Raw genomic sequence first — 11445 nt, 5'->3', positions numbered from 1 at the left:
AATTCAAATAGTGCCTTATCATGTTTTGCACTAAACAGCAAGGTTAAGTTGTTTAAACTGCATGCTACCAGTGCAGATGGATAGATTGGATTTTTCTGATCATTTTTCATATATAATTTATTTCATTTGGAGTTATGGTTGATTTTCTATGATTTTTAGAAGTTTGTGCTATTTTCTGGAATTTCCTGTATAAGAATAATTCCAGTAATTGAATTAATGCATCAGCATTGCGTCAGGGTGACGTCAGCAGGTCAAAGGCGCTAGCCCAAGTCAAACCTGGCGCCTGGGACCCACAAGTCAGTGTAACGGGGCTGGTTTGGGTGGATGACATGTGGACCAGTCAACGGCCGCGTCAGCAAAGTCAATGCTGACGTGTGGGTCCCAGTGGGTTATGAACTAATCTAAACAGAAAAATAAATTAAACTAAACAGGCACAGGGCCCACATGGCAGAGGCACTAGGAGGTGGTTTAGCTGGGTCATTAGTGGCTAACTAAACCGGGGTTAGGCCCACGGCTCGTCGCCGGCGAGGACAGTGGCAGCGGAGCACGTCGTGTTTCGCCCACAAGCGACCATTTGGACGGCGGATTGGTGCTACGCGTAGCTGGGGCTCGCGCGCATCTGGTAGTGCAAGTGGGAGGAGCTGGGGTGGAGCGAGCTCGCCGGAGTCGAGCTCGTGGCGGCGGTCGGAGTTCGGGCAGCAACGGTGTGGGCGGTGCGGGGCACGGGAAGAGTCGTGGACAGTCGTGTTCGACTCGAGGGAGTGCGGTGAGTGCAGCGGTGAGCTCGGGCGCGTGCTTGCACGGCCGTAGTCGCGGTGGCGACATGGCCGGTGATGAGGAGCTGTCGGCTCCGACAGCCACGATGGTTAGATGGCGCGGACGGGCACACGGAGAGAGGGTAAATGGACAGGGCCTCACGGTGAGTTTGAAGAGCAGGTCGGCGTGCTCGGGGAGGCGTCGGAGACGGGGAAACGGACGGCGGCATCCAGCGGCCGTGGTCGGGGAAGAAGGCCTCAAGCATCATCTTGGGGCCGTCCTGGCTAGTGTAGCTCGGAGAGGAGGGGGAAGGGGTTGCGACAGAGCCTCTGGGAGCATCGGCGGGGCGAGGCAGTGGCTGTGGCCACGGCGACATCGAATGGCGGCGACGGGATCCGCTCGGCATTTGCGAGAGAGAGAAACAGAGGAGGGGGGAGGAGCACAGGGAGAGTGGGAGGCATCGAGGGGGCCGCGTGGCGTTTGTGAGAGACGTCCAGGGGGAATGAGGCAGCCATGCAGGGAGGAGGTGGCCGGCGTGTGGTCGCGCATGCCGGGAACGCGTCCCTGCCTACTGGCGCGAGGAGAATGGCGACAGGAAGGAGGCGGTGGTGGGCTGGGCCGGCCAGCTGCAATGCTGGGCTGGTAGGTGGCGCCAGGTAAGTCCTCTGCTCTCTGCTTTAAATTCTGTTTTTCTATTTTTCTGTAAGTTTGTGGCTTTATTAAAAATACTTAAACAGATCAAAAAATCATGAAACTAATCATGGCTACTGTTTAGAATATATCCAATAGTAAACATTTTAGTTTATGATTATTTGAGCATTTAAAATATTTTATAGTATTTAAATGCCCAAATGAAAATACCATATGATTTAATTCAGAGCCCAAATATGTCATGAAAAATGTGCAACACCTCTGGTTACTGTGTCCAGCATTTCCAAAAATGATGAATATTTTTGAAAGCCATTTGGAATCACTGAAATTATTTTAGTTGAACCTAGTGAATTCCTTTGATGCTAGGGTTTATGCAATCCCTATTTCAACTTTCAAAAGAATTTAAGCATGATGCAACACATGACTAGCTAGCTCGGTGCATACCAGAACTAGGGATGTGACAACTCACCCCCACTAAACAAGAATCTCGTCCCGAGATTCAAGCGTAGGGTAAGAAGACACATGGACACAAGCTAACACGATCTTCACGATCCAAGTTGCACTTCAAATGAATGTTGATTCGATCACCATCATTGCCTCGAAGTCTTGCTCTGAGAACTCCAACTAACATGACAACGAGGGGAAGGGAAAGACTCTGAAAGAATCGATCTTCTCGAAGGTCGAGCAACTCAGGATTAACTCACGGAATGAGACATAGCAACATCTCTCGAGCTGAGAGACGAAGCACACCTCTAGAGGAATGGAGTGGAGCAGATGAGGAGGGTACACTAGGTAGACAACAATTCCACACTTACAAGGGTGGTGAACGGTTGTCAACATAGCGAGGAGTTGAGTTGCCATGATACCTCAACGAGACACCTTAGCGATGGTGACCCGTAGATATATCCCCTTAAGTGGCAAAAAGAATTACCTTTGATTCAGATATCATTGAAACTCTTTATACCAGCCTAAGGCAAATCACAATCGATCATTTAAAGGAGTCCGAAAGAATGACATTCTCAGGCCAGAATGGATGATGTGGACTACCTTGTTGAAGACAATGCATGGGATGACTTTTGATTATCATCGAAAATAGATGGAACCCATGGTAGGATGGCACAATGGCGGTGCAAGCTGGGGCAAAATGCAAACGTTGGAATGATTCTAGTAACTGGAGAGGAGCTCAACAGTAGAGAGTGATTCCACTGTTGGAGTGGTTATAGCATAACCGAGGAGACTAGGAGCAATCCCAGTTAGTGCCGGTGATAATACCTAGAGCTTGTGCGTGCTCTCAAGAACTTAAGAATTTCCATATTCATCAAGGTTTTACCAATATCCGTGTCAAGGATCCTGGCAACACAACATACCACCAAGATGAATAGTGATGGACGATGTCGATGCAAAGAAAGATAACCTTCTCAGATTTCACCTTAGCGAGGCCAAGGAAACAAAATCTGGATGATCGACCGAGAGACATTTAGCACTCTGCTTTAATGTTCTCCTTGATGTGCTAGCATAACCCATTCATTGAAATAGTTTAGTATCTAGAACATCCAAGTAACAGGCCAGACTTCGGGAGCTCAAGAATACATAAGGAACAACTACTAGAATAAATTCTACGAGATCCTTATGGGGAGGTGGCCAACTTCCTCAATCAAGATACTACAATAATAGGTCTTCCGGCTGGGTGTGTTGGCCACGGCATCCACTTTCCGGTTATCGAGAGACCAATATTATAGTTCTTGGGAGATGTTCCAACCATCATATCTGCCTGAGATTCAGATCTGGTTGGTGTCAGGACATTCCAGACTCATCAAGTCTAGAAAGAAGAATGAAAGTTTGCAACACAAATCGATGAGACAACATTGCGAGATTCTCGGGAAATGGACTACGGTAGTAAGCTCCAAAACATGAGCTGGTTCTGCTACACACATGTGAACACGCTGTCTCAGACAAGCATGACCACATGGTAGTCTTATAATAAAACACTACCGAGTTCAGGTGGGGAACCATCATCGAGGATAACGAAATCTTGTACAAATCCGTCTGGTACCTTCAGGACTAGCACTTAGAACTTATTAACCTTGAACAAATCAATCAGTGGCTTGGTGTGCTAGGGACACATATAGAATGAAGGTTGCAAGTCTCCGAACCACAGAATACTTCGCACGTATGCATGACCGATTTGGGATGATTCCAAAGGAAGCAACATTGACTTTCTCAAATCCACGGCGGCAATTTGCATCAAATGCACATGAATTAAAGGGAGTCCTTCTTTCATTCGAACATATGCTTCATGCACGGGACACGAAGGTAATGCCTACATAAGTTTCCAACACTAGCTTATGTTCAACACGAATCATGGAGAAGGTAGCAGTATTGCTGATGGGCTCAACAACAATTCATCCAGGTTTCCATGAAGATGGAATTCCATAATTATGTGAACAAGTGATAGCATTAGTCAGACCCAAAAGATATAATGGTGTATGCTCCAGGAAAATCCACGAGTAACACAACATTACGAACATCGTTGGTTCTGACTCGATTTGAGGATAGCCCATACTCAAATCAAGGTTTTGGAAAGACAAAAAGTCCAACAACTAATCACGAGGATCAATAAATGAAGATATTATCTTTCTTCAACACACACACAAGGATATACCTTGGAGATGAACTAAGTCAGGTGAGCTTTTATGTTCCAACTCTCCAAGTTGTTGTTTAGCTTAACCAACTAGCTCAGGAGTATCCAACACAGATTCTTGGAGAAGGGGATGTTTTATAAGAAACCAACTTGATCAGGAACTCAACATAGCGGTCAGGTGACAACCTGGTGATACTCCCGAGAAGATATTCGGAAAATCACGAACCACCGATATGTTACTAAGCTCGAGAACAATCTTGCTTTTCAGGGCAAGACGATATGATCAAATGAGCGAGGACTTAACAAAATCCTAACTCATCAATCGAGGAGTGCACCGGGAAACTGGACTAGGTAGCACAATCATACCTAGGGTGATGATTCAATAATCAACATGCTAAGAGTGAGGTTATTATCCTTTAACTACCAAGCAATAGAGTTGCTAGGAGTATAGATTTCACACATCACGATTCACTTGTCGGTATTTCGGTTGCAACAACATGGGGACCGAGAAATGAATAACGATAGCGAGAAGTATCACTGTACCAAGAGTTCATAGGATGGTGTGCAATTCCTATGATATTCTTGATATAAAGGTGGTAATACTTCAGGGTAGGACAGAACAAAAGCTGATTATATTTTGATCTGCGAAGTACAACTGCCTTGACCCAATCCTGGATATGGATGAGGTACTGGAGTTTGTTTCTCCTAGTCATTCCAAATAGAATGGCTTGACGGACCACAGAAGTAAAAGGCATCGATGAAAACGAATGCACGACTACTCCTGACTATCAATTGATAGACAGGGGTCAGAATACAACTAAGGAGGGACAACTCGAGGAACATATAACTTTCTGAGTTGTGGATGCATGGACTAGCATGTCGAACCAAGTTCAACAAATTTCTTCCGAATAATCCATGCGGAGAGGTAGGATTGGCAGGGTCACAACATAGAATGGAGAACTCTTCGAGAGCACTTTTGTTGTGATCTTTTGGTTTAAAAGAACTCCTGCCAAGAATGGTTCATGGTATTTGGAAGAACGATATACCACAGACCTCGAGGAGTATCGCAAAGGTCACTAATATCTTAAGGGAGCTAGCAAATACTAACAACATGAAGTAGGGTGAATCTTGGGCTTCAAAACCCAGGAATAGAATACCTACTACTAAGTGACATCACGGGATGCTTTCGAGAACAAAGGCCAGAATCATCACATTGGGACACAAAACGTGGCTAGATTACTAGGTGATACTCTAGACACCTAGGGTCATGATAATAACTCCGACATATATGTTAAGGCAACAGAGTACCTCAACTCATCGATTAGTGTGGTTGATCTGGCCCAAAGGGACATCAAAAAGAGAGGAAGGGATTTTGCAAATGCTTCAAACTATTTAGAAACCTGGGATGACTCGGACAACATAACGGCTGTAATATGCTCAAAAAGATTTGAGACATGCTACAGAATGGTGGCATAACCACTCGATCATCATAATATCAAGGTTCTGAGATCAGCAATGAATACACGGAGATAGTAGGAACTGAACTGAGGCTTAAATCCAACAATCTTATAAGTCTACAGATTAGTAACACATGATCCTGATAGATAGACGAGAAGCCTAGTTCTTAATCCCCGTAGAAAAGAAGAGGTTGACTCAGATCAGAAGGGCATAAGGTAAAGGAGTAAAAAGAGCCTTATGTTCCATCCCACAATCAATTCCCTTACATATAACTAAAGCATTTCTAGACTCAACTTTGACCAGTTTGGCTTGGTAATCCTACAGGCAGTCAGGCTCTGATACCAAAGCTGTCAGGACCCCGACTCAATGCCACATCGATCTAGCATGTAACACCTCATATCACTTTGCGGCCTCACGCACGGTATTCCCACGAGTGTCACCTTACCTTTGCCCGGGACCGTTTGCGCCTTTTGGCACACATATATGATAGTGTTGCTAGCATCCATATGGTAAGGAGCCCGGGCTGACATGGCTAGTCGTAAACCCAAAGTGGCACAAACTCACAGGGACAGGCATCCATGACCCAGCATCGAACGTGTCGGTCATCAGCGAGTGAATCCAGGCTGTAGCACTGGGCTAGCAGGACTCCGGTGAACCAGGCTGTGGCGGGCTAACAGGACACCGGTATTCATCGGCGTGACATTTCCCCGAAGGGACAGACACAGGAACGAAGAAGGACACATGCCGGCTAGCCTAAGTGTTCCAGAGCAGTAGCAAGCTACCATGGCTCAGTGGAAGCACTAGGAGACATTTCCCGGTAAGAGAGGCTACTAAGGATAAACAACTAGATAGTCAGATCCCACACATACCAAGCATTTCAATAACATACACACAATATGCTCGATATGTGCAAATACAACATGGCATCACAACATGACTCTACAACTCAAGTATTTTATTCAATAGGCTCCGAGGAGCGAGATATTACAAACATGGGTCTCACGACCCAACATTCAGAGCATACAAGTCAAAGCACATGCGGAAGCTGAACATGTCTGAGTACAGACATCTACAAAAAGAAAAAGGCTGAGAAGCCTGACTATCTACCAGATCCTGCCGAGGGCACAAGATCGTAGCTGAGGTATCAAGCTAAACGTCGAAGTCCACATGGAAGTACTAGTGAGACTGAAGTCTCTCTGCAAAAAACATAAAATAGGCAAACGTGAGTAGAAATGTACCCAGCAAGACTTACATCAGAACTATCTACATATGCATCATTATCAACAAACGGATGGTGGGGTTTAACTGCAGCAAGCCAGCTTTGACTCGGTGGCTATCCTAAACTACGACCACAAGTAACTCTTTTCAGGTGGCGCACACGAGTCCACATATTCACCATATCAATACACCACTATGGATCCTCTCCCGTCTCCCTACGAGAACGCCATTCATAGGACTCACACTTATCTTGCGTATTTTAGAGTATCCACTTTCACTTGTCTATGAACTGTACAGGCAACCCAGAAGTCCTTTACCTCGGACACGGCTATTCGAATAGATGATGTTAACCCTGCAGGGGTGTACTTCTTCACACACGCTCTCACCACTTACCGCCGTTTACACATGTACTCGATAACCTTCAAGCAGAAGCCCAACGAGGGTGTCGGCCACGACCTACCTAAACACTCAAGTCTCTAGTCCCGGTTTATCGCCTATTCAGGTTCCATCCGCAGGGAGTCCGGCCGAGGTTTCCACATACGGCCCCGAACGATGTGTACAGGGTTCCGTGACACCAAACGGGCGCCCGGTATACCCGGCCACGTGCCTACCGCATCACAGCCCACCCCTCCGATCAGCGCTGCGCATGGCCTCCAGCATACTACAAACACCAGAAACTACTTGCAACTCCTGTACAGAGGACAAGGGTGATTAAGAAGCCGAGAGGGTCCATTGGTTTCGGGCCCAATGCGTGGTAGTATCTGTTTCATGGATCACAAACACCGAACTCAGTTCCTGAGGAAGGTTTCAGTGAGACAACCCACCATGTACTCCTACATGGCCTCTCATCGCTACCTTTACCAAATCGTATTCACACACTTAGCTCACACACAGTAGGACATGTTCACACACCTCTGATTCATCCCCGATGAATCAGACCTGACTCAACTCTAAGCAGTAGCAGGCATGACAAACAAACATGAATGAGTAGGCACAACAGGGCTCAAACAACTCCTACTCATGCTAGTGGGTTTCATCTATTTACTGTGGCAATGACAGGTCATGCAGAGGATAAAGGGGTTCAGCTACCGCAGCAAGTAACAGATGAATCGTTGTTGTCCTAATGCAGTAAAAGAGAGCAGGAGCGAGAGAGTAGGATTGTATCGGAATGAACAAGGGGTTTTTTCTTGCCTGGCACTTCTGAAGATAGCATTGAGTCTTCATCAGTGTCAACGATCACAACGTCGGAACATCGTCTACCGAGAGGGGACATATACCGGCAACAGAGAAGAAATACAATCAATGCAATGCACAATATGATGCATGCTCATGACATGGCAATATGAGTGTGTTAGCCTAATGCAACTACAACCAGATGGATTTGGTTCATATTGAGCCAAAGGTTCAACCCCAAATTCAAATTATGAATTCAAATAGTGCCTTATCATGTTTTGCACTAAACAGCAAGGTTAAGTTGTTTAAACATGCATTAAACCAGTGCGGATGGATAGATTGGATTTTTCTGATCATTTTTCATATATAATTTATTTCGTTTGGAGTTAGGGTTGATTTTCTATGTTTTTTAGAAGTTTGTGCTATTTTCTGGAATTTCCTGTATAAGAATAACTCCAGTAATTGAATTAATGCATCACCATTGCATTAGGGTGACGTCAGCAGGTCAAAGGCGCCAGCCCAGGTCAAACCTGACGGCTGGGACCCACAAGTCAGTGTAACAGGGCTGGTTTGGGTGGATGACATGTGGGACCAGTCAACGGCCGCGTTAGCAAAGTCAATGCTGGCGTGTGGGTCCCAGTGGGTTATGAACTAATCTAAACAGAAAAATAAATTAAACTAAACAGGCACAGGGCCCACATGGCAGTGGCACTAGGGGGTGGTTTAGCTGGGTCATTAGTGGCTAACTAAACCGGGGTTAGGCCGACGGCTCGTCGCTGGCGAGGTCAGTGGCGGCGGAGCGCGTCGGGTTTCGCCCACAGGCGACCATTTGGACGGCGGATTGGTGCTACACGTAGCTGGGGCTCGCGCGCGTCTGGTAGTGCAAGTGGGAGTAGCTGGGGTGGAGCGAGCTCGCCGGAGTCGAGCTCGTGGCGGCGGCCGGAGTTCGGGCAGCAACAGTGTGGGCGATGCGGGGCACGGAAAGAGTCGTGGATGGTCGTGTTCGACTCGCGGGAGTGCGGCGAGTGCAGCGGTGAGCTCGAGAGCGTGCTTGCATGGCCGTAGTCGCGGTGGCGACATGGCCGGCGGTGAGGAGCTGTCGGCTCCGACAGCCACGATGGTTAGAAGGCGCAGACGGGCACGTGGAGAGAGGGGAAATGGACATGTGCTCACGGTGAGTTCGAAGAGCAGGTCGGCGTGCTCGGAGAGGCGTCGGAGAAGGCAAAACGGACGGCGGCATCCGGCGGCCGTGGTCGGGGAAGAAGGCCTCAAGCGTCGTCTTGGGGCTGTCCTGGCTAGTGTAGCTCGGAGAGGAGGGGGAAGGGGTTGCGGCGGAGCCTCTGGGAGCATCGGCGGGGCGAAGCAGTGGCTGTGGCCACGGCGGCATCGAATGGCGGCGACGGGATCCGCTCAGTGTTCGCGCGAGAGAGAAACAGAGGGGGGGAGGAGCACAGGGAGAGTGGGCGGCATCGAGGGGGCCGCGTGGCGTCTGCGAGAGACGTCCAGGGGGAATGAGGCAGCCAGGCAGGGAGGAGGTGGCCGGTGTGTGGCCGCGCACGCCGGGCACGCGTCCCTGCCTACTGGCGTGAGGAGGAAGGCGACAGGAAGGAGGCGGTGGTTGGCTGGGCCGGCCAACAGCAATGCTGGGCCGGTAGGTGGCGCCAGGTAAGTCCTCTGCTCTCTGCTTTAAATTCTGTTTTTCTATTTTTCTGTAAGTTTGTGTCTTTATTAAAAATACTTAAACAGATCCAAAAATCATGAAACTAATCATGGCTACTGTTTAGAATATATCCAACAGTAGACATTTTAGTTTATGATTATTTGAGCATTTAAAATATTTTATAGTATTTAAATGCCCAAATGAAAATACCATATGATTTAATTCAGAGCCCAAATATGTCATGGAAAAATGTGCAACACCTCTGGTTACTGTTTCCAGCATTTCCAGAAATGATGAACATTTTTGAAAGCCATTTGGAATCACTGAAATTATTTTAGTTGAACCTAGTGAATTCCTTTGATGCTAGGGTTTAGGCAATCCCTATTTCAAGTTTCAAAAGAATTTAAACATGACGCAACACATGGCTAGCTAGCTCAGTGCATACCAGAACTAGGGATGTGACACGCGCCTACCACGACCGTCGCGTAGCTCGCGTGGTCGCGCCCTTGGAGATTTAACACAGTGCGTTAGGCTATCTGATGTTGGCATGTCATACGTAGTCATCACTTAGTCACTCATACTACAACAAGGTTGGCTATAAGGTTGGCTATAAGTGTTTTTTTACTTCTCTCTATCTCTTTATTCGTACTCCCTCCGTCCCATAATATAAGAACGTTTTTGACACTAGTGTAGTGCCAAAAACGTTCTTATATTATGGGACATGGGGAGTACTAGTATTTATTGCATTTGCCAAGGAGTGACCTCTTCCAATGAAATGGTGTTGTAAGTTTTCTTCATTTAATTAGCTATAGACTCAAAATTGTCTTTTCACCTAGGTACACGCGCTTAGCACCGTTTCTTCCTTGGGTCACCAAACTAGTCTCTCTCTTCTTGATTAACTTGCCACATCAGACTTTATGCCTATGTGGCAAGTTTAAGCAGCTGTAGGAGCAAGTAAGTACAATAGTGCGCTTTACATGGCATTTTTGCATATGTGGAGGAAAGAGAGGCAAGGAAAAAGTGGAGAAGTGGGCTCTCATGCAAGAGCCAGCCTCTACTACATGGTGGAGCATTGGGAGAGGCACCTGTATGGAGGTGGTCAGGAATCGGGAGACTCACGCCGGTCGTAGCACCGCAGTTAAAATGATAATGGCAAGTCAAATCACGGGGCCCCACCTATCCAACAGTAACTCGCTGTCAAATCACACAGCCCTACGTTTGCAGCAGCCTACTCCCTCGTCTTCTCGCGTCTCTATCGAACCGACTAGGCAGAACTGCCCCCCCTACCGCGCAGGAAAAGCCCCACCCTCGACTTTTAAATACAACTACATCCGCTTAAGAATCCAATGATATACTTTTTGTGACATAGTAACTCATATTTAGTTAGTCAAATGGATGACCTGGAACTACGCGCAGGCCCTATAAACCGAGACGCCTAAAAATAAAAAACCAAGGCAGAGAGGGTAGTTCAGCACGTATCTTTTTAGAGCAATATAGTCGGGATTCACCAAGGAGCAAAACCAAGTGGTAGGCTACTCCTGTCGTGTTGGCGTAGCAACTCAAGCAGGGTCAGTCCGCACATGAAATGGCGACACACTTAACAGGACCCCTTTGGCTGACAAGTGGCTCATCCACCATCTTGTTCCATGTGCGATGCACCAAATTCCAGTTCAGAGCAGCGGTTGGAATTGGAGGAACCCCGGTCGTAGCGCCGCATTAGTAGAAAATGAGCGATGAGGTGTCAAATCACAAAGCCCCACCTTTCCCACATTAAGCTGGACGGACGAAGCAACCATCATTTCACTCTAGGGCGCAAGAGCATAAAGAAAAGAGAAAACAATGATGCATGCGGCAGCTACCTAGGGCACCCTAGGGTAGGGGTCTCCAC

The sequence above is a fragment of the Triticum dicoccoides genome, chromosome 6B (genome assembly GCF_002162155.2).
Source record: "Triticum dicoccoides isolate Atlit2015 ecotype Zavitan chromosome 6B, WEW_v2.0, whole genome shotgun sequence".
NCBI lineage: Eukaryota > Viridiplantae > Streptophyta > Magnoliopsida > Poales > Poaceae > Triticum > Triticum dicoccoides.
Note: the sequence above shows the minus strand (reverse complement) of the source record.